The sequence below is a fragment of the Mesoplodon mirus genome, assembly GCF_964341445.2.
Source record: "Mesoplodon mirus genome assembly, chromosome: 19".
Taxonomy (NCBI): Eukaryota; Metazoa; Chordata; class Mammalia; order Artiodactyla; family Ziphiidae; genus Mesoplodon; species Mesoplodon mirus.
The window spans coordinates 13,580,027-13,595,289 of NC_138995.1; the positions used below are offsets into that span (position 1 = coordinate 13,580,027).

Below are 15,263 nucleotides of genomic sequence, written 5' to 3' on the forward strand. Positions count from 1 at the left end.
TTACTCTTCATACACCCTATCTTTAGCTTTCCTTTGTTCTCCTTTTATACTTAGTAACGTCTTTCATCTTTGGGAAAGGTCAGCCTGTGGCAGTTATGCTAATGAAAACCCAAAGGAGGTGTCTGCATCCATGCCTGGACCAGGAAATTAAAGGGAGTAATGTCCCCTCTCTCTCTCCCTCGGGAGTGGAGGTGGAGAGAAGCCCAGAGGTGGGCCCTTTGCTCAGCCTGTGTCCTCTGGAGTCATCTTTCCCACAGAAACCTTGGGAATTGCAGTTAGAGGCCCTGAGCTAGTGCCCAGCCTGGTGCCACAGGGCAACTGCCAGCACCAATCCCGCAGGAAGCACCCCTGCCCTGTGCCCCCGCTAATCCCTGTGTCACTAATATTCAGCTCCAGGAGGCAGAGAGCAGGTGGCTGGTAAACTGTAGAGGCCCGTGCACACCTGCTTTCATTCACCCCTTGCTCTGGCTAAGCCATCTTCCTCGTCACTGAGGAGCTGATAATATGCTGTGACTGACTCAGGCGGGACCCCTGGGAGGAAAGAACACCCCCAAGGTTGCTAGGCAGGTAATCCGCTTTCCCTGCAGGAAAGTGGCAATATCAGCTGCTGTGAGTAGAGCAAAGGCAGCCTTCCCCTTGCCCTGCCTCTGCCCCTCGCCCCTGGGTGAGGGGAGCCAGGGTCGGGGAGCAAGGAGCCCTCCCCAGTCCCATCCTCAAAGAGCGATTCATCCTCCTGGACCTGGCCTACATTATATGTTCCCGGCTAAGATAATATTTGTCATGACATCTATTACTGTTGTCAACTTTGGGGGAACATGGAGGGGAGGAATACACCGACTGGGGTCCATCACGATGGTCCCCAGGGAGTGGTATCTTTTGGCTAACTTTATTATGTATCCTGGGGTTACAAGGGGATGGCCAACATGCTGGTGCTTATTTGGGGCTTGGGCTGTACAGGGTGACCTGGGGGCCACCAAGAGGTGGGGCCCAGGGCCTCCTTTCAAGCCCCTTGCCTGGTGAGACTGGGGCAGCCCCACCTCAACACGTGTCTATGAGTTAACATTTTACAGTGAACTCTAGACTAAACCCAGATGACCTCAATTTCAGGACTGGCTTTGCTCTTCGACAGCTGCATGTCTGGGCAAATCTTACCTCTCTGGGCCTCAGGTCCTCCATCTGTAAAATGGGCATGATGATGCCTGCTGCCCTGCTTACCTCACAGTCCCCATCAAGATGAATAAGCAATGACTATAAGCTTCAAGGCACTATGTACCCGAGGTACCAGTGAATTTCAGCCTCACCGAGAAGAGGGAGTCAGGGACAAGAGTAGGCACGGTGGCTAAGCCTGAGGGAACAGGAGGCCGGACCCAGGCTGGCCAATCTCTGAGAACATGAATCCAGACAGAAACAGGTGGACCAGGGAGCCTGCGGGAGCCAAGCATGCAGGGCAGACACAGCACTCTGGTCAGTCTGGGTTGGCAGACAGTTCAGGAGAGAAGACTGGTTGTCAGCAAGCATATGAAGGGCAGGAGGAAAGATGCATGAGGAGATGGTCAGAATGAAAAAGGAATTCAGCCCCAAACTCAGAAGAGCCCCGCCTTGCTCACTGAGCACCTTGGGGCTGGGGAGAAGTACCCCCAAGCTCCCAGGACCTCCAGCATCTTATTAACATACATGTCACACTCAGGGGACAGCCTTCCCTTTCTGACCAGGGGCCCCAGGGGAGTGACCCACTCTGGGCAAGACACCTGTGTCAGACTGAACTTGAGGTCTCCTCCTGCTAAGGTGAGGCTCGAAGCCCCGAGCACTTTTTTTTTTTTTGCTGCACCGCCCAGCTTGCAGGATCTTAGTTCCCCAGCCAGGGACTGAACCCAGGCCCTTGGCAGTGAAAGCATGGAGTCCTAACCACTGGACCGCCAGGAAATTCCCTCAGAGCTCTTTCTACAACACCCCATTCTTGGCTCTGCCAAGCTGGGTCAAACATCTGTACCCTTTACAAATTGGAGGTGACGGGGAACTGAGGCCAAAATTGTGCTATTCATCTCTCTGTACCTGAAACTGGCACCACCATCCTGGGCATTCTCTTCCAAGGGAGAAGACACAGGGGCACAACCCTCCCCAGCAGGAAATACAACGTAATCCAGAAAGCACAGCAGCCCTAGAGCTACATCCTTATCTAGGCCCCAGCAGGAAACAGCACAGAGGAGGGTGAGCATCTAGGAAGCTGAGATGACAGGGGAGACGGGGAGCACCAGGGCAGAAGCGGGCAGACTTGGGCCAGTGCCTCCTCTGTTTACTGGGACCTGGTTGAACGCACACTGAGTGAATGTCTCCCTCATCTCAGACAGATGGCCCCGGGCCACCACGAGGAAGGGACCATTTGCCATAACCTGCCTGTGTCTACTCTTTGTCTTGCAGTCCAGGGGATGAGTGACTTTGTGGATGGGCAACCGGGGTATGGGGGCTCCTCCCTAAAAGACACCACTTACTACTGGAAAGAGCCTCCGCCTGCAAGTCAGATGACCTGGGTTCTGGACTCAGTTCTTCTACCTACTGGTTTGAGGAGATAAGGCATATTTCTCAACCTCCACTTCCTGATCTGTAAATGGAATGACTCAATGATTCTAAGTCCCATTCTACATGCTAGCATTCAGTTTTTAACAAGGTAAATGAATACAGGGCAATAAATCCTTATAAGTTTGTCTACAGTGGTGATTCTGACATGCACACCTAGCTCTGCCGGTCGCCTCAATAGACGAAGTTTTTTGTTTTTTTTGTTTTTTTTTTTTTTTAAGTCTTTATTGAATTTGTTACAATATTGCTTCTGTGTTATGTTATTTGATTTTCTGGCCATGAGGCATGTGGGATCTTAGCTCCCCGACCAGGGATAGAACCTGTACCCTCCTGCATTGGAAGGCAATGTTTTAACCACTGGACCACCAGGGAGGTCCCAGACGAAGTCTTTAGAATGGATGACAACCCCATTTTCCTTTGGGGAGTCATCTCTCCCCAGATTTCCATCCCTGTGCCTGGCCTATCAGAGCACCAAATGCAGCCAGCCACGTACTTGACCCAAGGTTGGGCAAGGACCCTGATTCCAAGTGAACCCAGGACTCCTGTGGCAGTCCTGGGATGGGATGCTGAGAAGACGGAGGCCTGCACTGCTGACAGGCACCTTCTACCACATGGGAACTGAGAATGCTGTCACCATGGAGAAGGGCGGGGTGAGATGGAGTTGCTTGAGTCCCTCATCTTCCCTGTATGTGGCCAGCCATTCCCTCAGGTATGCGTCAACGGATTCCCTTTTATCAAAGCACTCTGAGTTGGATTCTTGGCTGTTGTAATTGAAGAAGTCCAACTGATACAATCTTGCACGCATGTACAACCATTTTCCATTTCATTTAAAGGAATTTTAAAAAGCCACTACAGGGGCTTCCCTGGTGGTGCAGTGGCTGGGAGTCCGCCTGCCGATGCAGGGGACACGGGTCCGTGCCTCGGTCCGGGAAGACCCCACATGCCATGGAGCGGCTGGGCCCGTGAGACATGGCTGCTGGGCCTGCACGTCCGGAGCCTGTGCTCCGCAACGGGAGAGGCCACAACAGTGAGAGGCCCGCGTACCGCAAAAAAAAAAAAAAAAAAAAAAAGCCACTACAGTATCGCTTGCCATCTGGTGCAGAAGGGTTGCCCTGAACCTGGCCCTAAAACCCTGTCCTTCCTAGGTCAACCCAGCTCAGAGGCCCATGGGCCCACAGGAACAGAAGTGATTCTGGGATTCCCATCAGTGACTCATTCCTGGCCAGGACCCACACCCTTCTCCAGCTGGGGACACTGCCCAGATGTACAGATGGTGAGACAGCCACTGACATGCACGGCCTTTCTGGGTGGCCTGGGGTCAGGACTGCCCACAGCCAGAGTCCCCACACCACAAGCAAGACTGGAGGGGAGGGTGCTGCCCGGCTGGGCCCTGAACCAGCTGAAGTGGTCAGGGAAAGAAAAGATGACCCTGGACATGGAACGCAACAGGAAGTCAGGACCCTAGGTTCCATTTCTTGTCTGGCAATGGATTTTGGGAGGAACCCTTTCCAAACCTGTTTCTCAACCTGCTAAGAGTCATGTCTGGCTTTTCAAATGATGCCAGACACTCCCCTGAACTCCAGACACATCTATCCCACTCATTTCTGGAAGCCGCCCCTTTGATGACATACCTTAGAGGCACCCAAAAGTACCTCAAACTCACCCTGCTCCAAATCAAACTCACGCATGCTCTATAAGCCCCCCAAACTGGACTCCCTTCTGTATTCCCAGTGTCTGGAAAGGGACTTCATCCAGCCAACCCTGAAACCTGGGAGTCATCTATGTCCCTTCCTTCCTTCAACCTCCTGCAGCCAACCTCTTATAAAGTCCACCTGTTTATCACCTAAATCTCTCAGCTTTCTACCTTCCTCCACGTCTGCCACCATCACTCTATCCAAGGAACTGTCACCCTCCACCAGTAGTAGCCCCTTAACTGCTAAAGCCCCAGATCTACTCAAGGGACCCCCCTCCAATTCATTCTCCAGAGAAAGGCCAAATGCAAGTTCCATCAGATCCCCATTTCCACTCCTCCCAGCAAAACACCCAGCCCTCCCAAAGCTCTGGGGCAAAGGTGGGACTCCCTTAAGACCCCATGGTCCCAGGTCTGGCTGGCTGAGTGGCAGGTTAACCTGAGACCAAAATGGACCAGGCAGGTCTGGGAGTCATTGCTCAGCCCAGAGCCCTGGCCGCACCCTGGAGTACATCCCACTCCCAGGTCAGGCTCAGAACAGCTCAGTCTTGCCAGGACCGACCCTCCCCCAGTACAGACTTCATCTAACCACAGATGGGAACGGGAGCTGGAGGCCAGGCAGGGGAAGCCCAGCTGGGCTGAAGCCAGGGCCTGTGTATATCAGAAAGAAGAGAAGATAGAGCAGGGCCACAATAGCCTGTCAGTATCTGTGGCGCAGGCTGAGAGAAGGCAGCTGTCGGGAGGATAAAACTCAAGAAGCCTATCTCTTCCCTCTTATCAGACTGACCCTTGGCAGCCTCACAGCCTGTGGAGAACAAACAGTCATTAACAACCCTTCCCATTCTTCCAGCACAATCGTGTGCAACCAGCCCAGCCCTGGGAAAGCCCAGGCCTTCCCCCCTGCCAGGGTGGTTCTTGGGGCCCATCTCTTGGCCAGACCTCTCCATCCTGCTTCTCCTTCTTGAGCAATGAAATGTTATGCTCTGCTCAAACTGGTCCCCTCGGGGCGTGGTCCCTGCCCATTCAGTTCAGGCCTTTGCATCGTGTTATGTGTGGCCTTTGCCTCACCATCTTCCTTCTCTCCTCTACTAAGAAACTCTACCCAGCCCCCTTCCAGGCGTGTTCTCAACTCCTTGCAGACCCGCCAGGAGCCTGTGCTGCCGGTCTGGCGTCTCCCATGATCAGCCCGTCATCCAACCTCCCATGCTGGCTTTGGGGAAAAAATCTTGCTAGAGCAGAGTTAGGGTATAAGGAGGTGAGGGGACTGGGAGCAGAAAGAAAGAGGAAGCCTATAAACAGTCACCCCAAAGCCTAACCAGTACAGCCAGTATAGGAAGGGAAGAATGCAATGAGAGACCAGTTGGGTTTTTCTGCCTGAAGCCAGGATAGAGGCAGAGTGAGGGTTGGGAGGTGGGGATGAGGACAACGGGAGGCACGGGGACAGCTCCCTTGGCTGCGGGAGCCCAGGTTCTCCAGAGAGATGCCGGAGCAGGCTGGCTGCTGTTCAGTACATCCAAGCGGGTTAGGAGAAAGGTCAAACCGATTCCCATGGACGTCTGGACTGCGTGGTGGCATCCTGGGCCCCAGCACTATCTCCTCACTCAGGATATGGCATTCCTCTGTCAGATCTACCAGACGATTTGAGAGCAAATCCCTGAACAGGCCTTTAAATTCTTTATTTACAGATGAGGACTCTGGGGCCCAGAGAGGGGCAGCGACTTGCCCTGGGTCACACAGCCAAACCCCCTGCAGGTAAGTAAAACAGTGAGAATCCTGTATACACCCAGCCAGACTGGGACCTGGACTATGAAAATCATCGGGGCCTCCTGACCAAACAAACTGCTTCCTCTTTGGAAGAGCCAAATAGCCCTGCCCTGAGGCTCTCATTCAGGCCAGGCCCCCACCCTGGCCACAGTGGCAGACAACAGAGGGTCTGCTGGCTCCTCTTCCTGTTTTGCACAGGGTGAATGGCAGGGTAGGCCCACAGATCCGGGATGGGCAGGAATTGCTGGGATGGTGGGTGGGCAGCATGGGTGGAAGAAGACACCTTGTGAGATATCTCAACCAGCTGTAAAGAGGGGTGAGGTATCTTCTGTGTTAATCACAGGAAATGCCACTTGAGAGATCTGAACCCACATTTATCCACTGCTGCTTTAGGGTCAAGCGTGAATTGCTTTTCAGGAACTGAGGAAATCCCTTCATCCCTCAGCTGCCACTGTGGCCTTGGGCTGGACCTCCCTGACATAAACTGCTTACCCTGCTCCCATTTCATAGCATCTTCCTCTCTAAGGAAGTGCCAGCACTGGCTCCCCTACACTGGAAGAGCCTGAACGGGGTTCCCATGCTTCTCCAACCCCCCTTCGGGCTTTCCCATCTCCCTCTACCCGTGGTACCTGGGGTCTCCTCCTGAGCCATGCTGGAGGCCCCAGGAATCAGCCAGAAGCTACAGAGGTGTGGGTTCAGGGAAATACAGAGCCCTCTGGGACAGGATGGAACACAGAGAAGGCCAACCCCTGGAAACTCCCCTGTGGCCGCCTCGGACTCAGATGGTTCCCCAGAAAACCCAAGAGAGACAGGAACTGGGAGCTCAGGGGCTCTCGCCCCTCCCCTGCCTTCCCGCACAGCCTCAGTCCCTCCGGCTGCTGTCTGTTCCACTTGCTCGTCCAGAGGACTCAGCACTGGGCCACAGAGACTTTTGTTTCCTCCCGACTCTGGTTCCAGTTTACCATCAGTATCAAATGAGGTATTTTGTTTTCAACTGAACTTGGGTGAGAATGAGGGTTGGAGAGAACTCCACTGACAGGTCAGGGGAGAGTCCCTTGCAAACCCAAAGGGACCCTCCCCACCAGGAAGGAAGGAGGTGGTAACTATGCATGGTGACAGATGTTAACTAATTTGTAGACATTTCACAGTGTATACAAATATGGAATCATTATGTTGTACACTGGAAACTGACATAAGGTTATATGTCAATTACATTTCAATTAAAAAAAAAGGAAGGAAGGAGTGGGAGTGACGGAGCAGGGTGGAGCTGTGGGAGGTGACATGAGTGGGGAGGGGCAACCCCCACTCCCGCCCTCAGTTCCCTCACTTGTGCCTCTTCCTACAATCCACCTCTCAACTCCCCCTCTCACTACGCACTCCAGCCCCTCTGAATTCCCTTCAGCCACACTAACAACTTGTTGATTCTTCCTCACCAGAACGGTTCCCTCTAGACCAATTAGCTATTTGCATTTGTTGCCGATTTTCTTCCTCAGAAGGCTTCAGACCTGCTCAAGCTGGGAGGCTGTTGCCTGCCTGCTGTGTTAGGACTTTACAGCAGAAGGATTCGGAGAGAAAGGGTGAGGGCTGCTCTCTGGGGTCCCTGGGTCACGCCCCAACACCTCAGGGTCTCCTGCCCTCCCTCAAGCCCCCTTTCAGGCGCAGGATGGGCCTCATGCCTCAACTGCACAGAAGCAGGGCTGCTTTCTGTGTCCCTCTGGTATGTTTCCCTCCCTGATCCTAGAGGGGAAGAGAAGGAGAAAAAAGGAAAAAGGATGCTAATGGGCAAAGGTGATAAACCAGCAAGAGATGAGAAACAGAGGTCTACGGGACAGAGAACAATGCCCCTCCAGGGAGGAGATCCCTGTGCTGCCGGCCCCCCTCCCACGCCCACGTCGGCAGCCAGTGGGGTGATGTCAGTCCACCTCTGGACTTCCTCATTTGCAGAGTCACACCCCCTTGAAGGAAGAAGCCATTTGAGGATGTTTTTCAACAACTGATAGCAGAACTGTTTGTTTCGTTTTAATGTTATGATTTCACAAATACAAATTTAGCACTGACATCAAAATAAAGAAAAGTTACATTTTTCTCTAGATTTCTCTTGTCCCTGGTTCACCTTACTGTCCATGGTGGAATGCACTGCATTCATAGGTGACAAAATATCACATATATTTGAATGCTAACAGCTCTAACTGCGGGGAACAGTCCTCTTCACCCCAGGAAGATGACCTTCTCTCTGAGAATCTGTGGAGATAAGTACTCTTCAGCACTGCCTCTCCTGCCCCACCCCAGAGAGGACCCTGTCCCCTCCCTCCCGTTCCTGTAGGAGGAAACTTCCCCAGTTCTCAGCTAGAAAGTTGGGGTGGCCCAAAGCCCAGCCTACGCCCTGGGGCCTTAGGAGAGATCTGCAATGGCAACATGAAAGCGTGATTGACAATATGCTGTATAATGATTTATGAATAAGCACCAAGAAGTGCTCTAGAATGGCTGCTTAGGGAAACACACAGGCGTCCCTGGTGAGCCCGGCCTAACAGGAGGAAAAGCCTGTTGTCCCCAGAGAGCAGGCAAAGTTCAGACCCTCTCCTTGCAAAATGTCATTTGGAGATGTTTGCCCTAATAGTTAGTGAGGACTTGTTAACAACCATTCTGAGCAGAGAGGGAGGAAAATCTAAAACCTAAGTCCCCAGAGAGCTGGGCCAGGTCCTTTAGTTGGTAAGGGCTCAGGTATTGGGAACACGTGGTGGGGGAGTTTGGGGCATGGGAACTGAGAGTGGGGAAGGGGAAGGAGGAGGAAGGCCACGCAGGTGGAAGTGCGGAGACAGAAGAGATGCAGGCATGTTGAGCCGTGGACAGCAAAGCCCCAGCTGCTTTCAGGATGTACTGGGCCCCTGAAGCTTTGGGGCCCCACCTCCTCAGGGCTGAGGCCCCAAACCTCAGGCACCATGGAGTCAGGAGTAACGAGCTCACCAGGGTTCCGTGTGCGCTGTGAGCATCCTGCGTGCAGCTCCTCCAAAGCAAAGGCACATCATCTCCTGCAAACTCTTTCTCCTCCTGACTGCCCCATTTCAGCTAAAGGAACCAACCTCACCACCCAAGCAATGAAGTGTCAGACCCTAGCCAACCAAGTGTCTGTTCCAGAAAATATCTACTTTCACAATTCTCTAGAATCAGTCCCTTCTTTTCCATTTCTACCGCCAAGTTCCAGCCTTCATTACATCTCACCTGGACCCTATCTAGTTTTCCGTTTCCTCCCTCCCTTCGTTTCTTGTCCCCTTATGACCCAGCCATACCCTGCTGCCAGCCTGCCCTCTGCCTGCTCAGAAACCTTTCAGAACCAAGCCCTCCCTCTGCTGTCTACCAATTCGAGTGCTCGTTGAGCACCTTGCTGGACCGATCTCTTGCAGTGTCCACTGCCACTTCTTCTGGGGACTTCAGCTTTTGGATACAGTCTGGGGGGACTGCCTACCATGCCACCAGCCCTTCCCTGGCCAGGGAAGAAGCATGACCCAGCCTGGGCCAAAGAGACGTATCCTCCCTGGGATATGACTCCCAAGCTGTGGTGACAGAATTACAGAGCACAGCTGGAACAGATTTATCCTGGCGACAGTGGTACCCTGAAGAGGCTGGACTTTGGCTCCTGCCTTACCCACTCCAAGACCCTGGAGGGGACTTGGTCCTGAGTCATCCCTCAGATCCTAGGAGTTCCCATAGCCCTCCAATGAAGTCCTTTCCTGCCAAAATCAGCCAAGCTGTTGCCTGTAACCAAACAGGATCTTCTCACTGCTTTTTGAAATACCTCTCCTATGCTCCAACCCAAAGGGAAAACTCCCTAAAAGTGCCATGATGGCCTCTCTCTGCACCTGCTGGCCTGCACCCTCTCCAGCCTGTAGGCACTGCTGGGACTCTACCTGCCCCTTCAGGGCCCAACCCAGAGGCCTCTTCTGAACCCTCTACGTGGATGACTTCCGCCTCCTTTAAACCCACAAGCCGCTGGCTGCCCCTTCTGCCTTCCACTGTGGACACTAGTGTACTCGTCTTATCCCCGTCCCAGCAGACAGTGACTTGGTCATTCTCTCCTCCACAACACCCGGCATAGTTCCAGGCTCAGTAAAATTCACCAGGCTCTGGGGGCAGACAACCCGGAGGACAATTACAGGTTTTCTGGGCAAGACGGACAGTGAGTGACAAAGCACAGGGTGTGCTGTCAGTAAGGCCTGAGTCTGACTTCCGTATCCTCCACTTACCAGCTGTCTGAGCTTGGGCAAGTCTCATAAGTTCTGCAAGGCTCAGTGCTTCATCTATGAAAGAGTGACAATAATGCCGACTCCACAACACTGCTGTGAGGATCTGACGAGCTGGCATGTGAGAGCACCTAACCCGGGGACTGGTGAGGAACAGCAGCCGTTATTCCAGCTCTTCATAGCGACTGCTTTAGCAGACGCTCCATCAGCGGGTTGGAATCAGGAGCCCTGGGCCTGCTGTGTGACCCTCAGTGCATCTCTCTGTTTCTCAGTAACCCCGCCTGCGTCTACATCTGCCTTATCAACCTCCTAAAGAACAACAGGTGGAAAATGCTTGGCAAAGTAAAAGCACAATGTAAGGGGTTCCTCCTGTTTTTCTAAATTTCAGAGATTCCCAGGCATCCTGTCCAGTGTGCAGCATGGCCAGCACCCCAGCCTGCTCATTCTGAGGGACAGGGCAGATGAGTGCCAGGTTTGGCGTCTGCTTCTCCATGTCCATGCAGCCACCTCTTTTCCAAAGCCCTGGGGCCTAAATGTCCTGCTTTTGTGGGGCCTTATTTCAAATAGCCATAGGGCAGTGACTGCTATGTGGTTACAGGGGGATTGGGAGCTCAGGCCCCACAAGTCACCCCTACCATCAACCTAGCCAACACTGGGCAGCATGAGAGTGGAAGGAAAAGGCTAATCCAGGGCAGCTGCCAGAACAAGCCTGGGTGGCGAAGCAAGGTAGGAGGAAATCTCTCTTAAGACTTTACATCTGGGGACTTCCCTGGTGGCGCAGTGCTTAAGAACCTGCCTGCCAGTGCAGGGGACACGGGTGCAAGCCCTGGTCCGGGAAGATCCCACATGCCGCGGGGCAACTAAGCCCATGCGCCACAACTACTGAGCCTGCGAGCCACAACTACTGAAGCCCGTGCGCCACAACTACTGAAGCCGGCACGCCTAGAGCCCGTGCTCTGCAACAAGAGAAGCCACCGCAATGAGAAGCCCACACACCGCAACGAAGAGTTGCCCCTGCTCGCCTCAATTAGAGAAAGCCCGCGTGCAGCAACGAAGACCCAACGCAGCCAAATAAATAAATAAATAAATTTATTTTAAAAAAGACTTTACATCTGCCTGGATTAATCACCCAAGCAACCGTCATGGCCCCAAACCAGTGGTTGTCGAGTGTTATGGCCAAGAAACTGGGCAGAAATCAAATCAAATCCTACGCCCCACCCAGACTGCCTGAACCAGAAAACTCTGGGAGTGGGGCCCAGCCAGCTGTGCTTTAAACAGCTCTCCAGGGGGATTCTGATGTCTGATCAAGTATGAGAGATCCTGCCCTTTAACTGCAAGACTCTGCACTTTAACTCAAATTACTGAACACCTACTACGCGCCAAGGACCAAGCCGGGTGGTGATATTTCATAAATGAGGCCACGTCTGAAGAACTTCCATAGTTTAATGGTGGTCAAAATCAAGTACACAAATACACAAGGCAGGATGGGGTATAGAACAAAGCAACGGAATCAGCTTCCCATCCCTCTCGCCAGACTCCACCCTCAGATCTTCTCTTGCCATGACCGGGGAAAAAGAGAACTCCAGTTCTGGGAAAGTGGTCCCCCCATGCTTCTATTTCAGACTCCTCATAATTGCAGGTAGTTTTTTGAAGAAGAGTGATCCTCACCCTGAGGCATGTTTCAGGTCCAGAGGTTTGGCTCATGGGGAAATAGCCCACGAGGCCATACCTAGTGGTTCTTAGCAACTTGGAAATTGGCATTATCTAGGGTTTGGGCTCAGAAAGTTCCTAGAGAGCTGTGAGCATGCCACAGCACATCACAACACCGCATTCCCATGCGGGGTCACTCCCTCAGGTCCCTGGCAAGCTCGCACGTGAGTGCAGATGCAGACATAAACACGCACACAGACAGTTGGCCCCCGGCCTCCCTTCCTCCATTCTCAAGTTACAAGGTTAAAGGCGTCCTATTCACAGCCAAGGGGGAGGGATGAGAGAGGGGTGCTGAAGCAGAGAACCATCTGGTTCAGATCAAGATTGCTCATTCAGGACCCCAGCGGAACTCCCAGAGCCTGCCTTCCTGATGGCTCATAGATTTCCCTCCCTCCCCCAACTTCCCACTGGGAAACTGAAGACTGGGCTAGGAAGGGGCGACCCATAGGCAAATCTGCCAAAGGAAGACAAAAAACTGAATTATACACGCAAGTCTGTGCCACCTCTCTGAGCCCTGGCTCCCTCTTTCCTTCAAATCCAGAACACCACGACTAAACTTGAGATCACCACCTACAGTCACTGCATCTTCCTCCACAAAGAGCTCAGGGTACCTAGCAGGCATCCTTCCCTGAACCGGCAAGCCCCTCCAAAGTTAGCAGCAGAAGCAAGATGAGGCTTAGGGATGTGGTCTCCCAGACTCCTCTTACACCACCATCTCCACCAATGTAGGAGGTTCCCTCCATCTCAGGGGGACGCTGGAGTCCATCAGGCCTAATAAGAGGAAGGGATGACCAACCAGCTTCCAGACAACTGTCCCAAAGACGAGATGGGAGTGTGCGTTACTGGCTAGGATTGACTCACCCAGGGACCCCAGAGTGCCCTGAACCCCCCTCGGCAGCTTTGGTTGAAAGAGGCTGCCACTCCCTTTCCACCACCAGCCCCTCTCTCTCCCCTTTCCCCCCAACACCACCTTAGACTATGTTCTGCAGTGCTTTATAAAGCACTGTAGAGTAAGATGCAGGATGGGAGACGGATGCAGTTGGCAAGAAATAAAAATCAAAAGGCTAACTTGAGTAAACGAGCAAATAGGTGGGTGACCCTACAGGCAGAGTAGGCCAGAAGTGAAATACAGGAAGGAGGAGGGGGAAACAGAAGTGGGAGAAAGCCCAAGGGGAGACTAAAGTGAGCTCAGCCCAGAGCTGCAGCAGGGAGCTGGAAAGTTTGGTCCCGTCACCTAGGAATGACTGGAGGGAGGAAATGACTCTTCCATGCCAAGACATGGGCTCAGACCAGCCCCACAGAACTGGGGCATGGACTTGGCCAAGTTCCTGGTTTATGCCAAGCCTCAGTTTCTCCAAAGTGGGAAGGAGGTCAAGCAGTTAGGTCTCATCAGAGAGAACTGGGCCATTGTGGGTGGCTAGGGGGCAGTGCCAGGTAGGGGAAAGAGGAGAGAGGTGCTGATGGTGCAGAGACATCCTTCGGCCAACAGAAGCGGGGTAGCGGTCTCTCAGTAGTGCACAGGCCAGGAGCGCGCGCGGGGGTTGGCGGCGCGAGCTAGACAGTGGACTGAAGTCGGGAGTGGGGCACGGAGCGCTTCCCAGGGCTGGGGCTGGGGGCTGCCACCAAGGAGTGGAGCAGCCACGCGTGGGAGCGGCTGGAGGTGCAGAAGCAGAAGGCGGGGAAAGGGGATTGAGGCCAATGTAAGCGGACCCCCGCCCCCACGGGGGAGCCCAGTGCCCCGACCCAGGGGAAGTTGCCAGGGTGGACCGGGCGGGTATGGGCCGCTGGCCGAGCCAGCTGCCCGCGCAGAGGGGGTTCGGGGCAGAGAGGGGCCCGGGGCGCCCCACATCCCGCCCGCCCTCATCCCGCCCGCGCACCTCAGTCAGCGCCGAGCGCCGCGCGGGCCATACCCGCTGCTCCTGCTGCCGCCTCCGCCAGTGCAGAGAAAGCCGCCGCCGCCGCCGCCAGCGTCTGGACCCGTTATCTCCGCGGCTCCCCAGTCCGCCCGCAGCGGGCCAGTCCCGCCCTTGCCCGCCGTGCCCTCCCCAAGCGAGCAGCCGAGCCGCCGCCGCCGCCTCAGCCCGGCCCCTCCCCCCACCCCAGCCCGGCTGGAAGGGAAGGGTGGGGGCAGGGGGGCAACTGCCCCCTCCCCATTCACATCCTCCTGGTCTGTCCCCTCCCACCTCCTCCTTCACGCCCCTGGGCATGCTGGGATATGGAGTCCAGCCTGCGCCAGGCCGCTAGGAGTGTCCGGCATCCAGAAATACTACTCCCAGAAGATAGCGCGTGAGCCTTAGGGCTTGTGGGCTTTGTAGTTTCGCCAAGGCTCAGGGATTCTACCGCGCAAGAGGGGAGAGGGGGATGGGAGAGCTCCATTCCCAGAAGGCCGGGCTCGCGATGGTGGAAATAGGATGTGGGGTCTGCGATGCCCCGGACCCGGGATGAATACCTGGATCTCAAGCGAGATGCAAAGCAGCCGAGGATGCCTCTCAGACACGGCTGTGGTCAGCTGCAGCCGAGCGGGACTAGAGGGGAAGCCTCCGGCCCGAGAACCGCGCCCCGGGTACCGTTCCCATTTGCGCTCGCAAAGAGCCTTGACCTGAGGCTAGCTTGGCTTCGTGCCCGGGCTCCGCAAGCTGGAGCTGCGGTGGGGCCGCTGCGCACAGGCGGGAGAAGAGAGAACACCAGGAGCCACGTGGGCGTGTGGTTTTCCCGACTTGGGAAAAAGGGGCCGAGTGTCTGTGGGTTTCCTGGAGCGCTCACCCCCTGGGGCACCATTCTCATTCCAGTCTCACTCTCTGGTTGGTGCCCTTATCTCCCAGCTGTTTAGGGCAAAGTGCACACATTTTAAATATTTTTCCATGTCTTCTCTTAGCACGTGCTTCCCCCAATTTCCAAACCTAACTCAATCTTTTTTTTTTTTTTTTTTTTTTTGCGGTACGTGGGCCTCTCACTGTTGTGGCCTCTCCCGTTGTGGAGCACAGGCTCTGGACGCGCAGGCTCAGCGGCCATGGCTCACGGGCCCAGCCGCTCCGCGGCATGTGGGATCTTCCCGGACTGGGGCACGAACCCGTGTCCCCTGCATCGGCAGGCGGACTCTCAACCACTGCGCCACCAGGGAAGCCCTCCCACCTCAATCTTAATGAAGCCCCAGGTTGCCCTCCAAGTTTCATCCCCTCTGGCAGAGGGGAGGCCTGTAAACCAGTGGTTCTCTAACTGGTGTCTATCAGATTCTCCTGGAGAGTTTGTTCAAACACAGCTGACCCATACCCCCACAGTTGCTGTTT

The 15,263-nt window shown here is 54.5% G+C and overlaps 1 protein-coding gene across 4 annotated transcripts in view; it reads right to left on the bottom strand.

The window, feature by feature from the left end:
• Positions 1 to 14,090, bottom strand: part of ST3GAL2 (ST3 beta-galactoside alpha-2,3-sialyltransferase 2) — a 42,914-nt gene extending 28,824 nt beyond the window's left edge. For 3 of the 4 annotated variants that reach the window (XM_082608256.1, XM_082608257.1, XM_082608258.1), the window contains exon 1: positions 13,854 to 14,090. The gene's annotated coding sequence lies outside the window, so the exon portion shown is untranslated. The remainder of the gene's footprint in view (positions 1 to 13,853) is intronic. The other variant, XM_082608260.1, reaches the window with a different exon arrangement.
• Between the last annotated feature and the right edge of the window lie 1,173 nt (positions 14,091 to 15,263).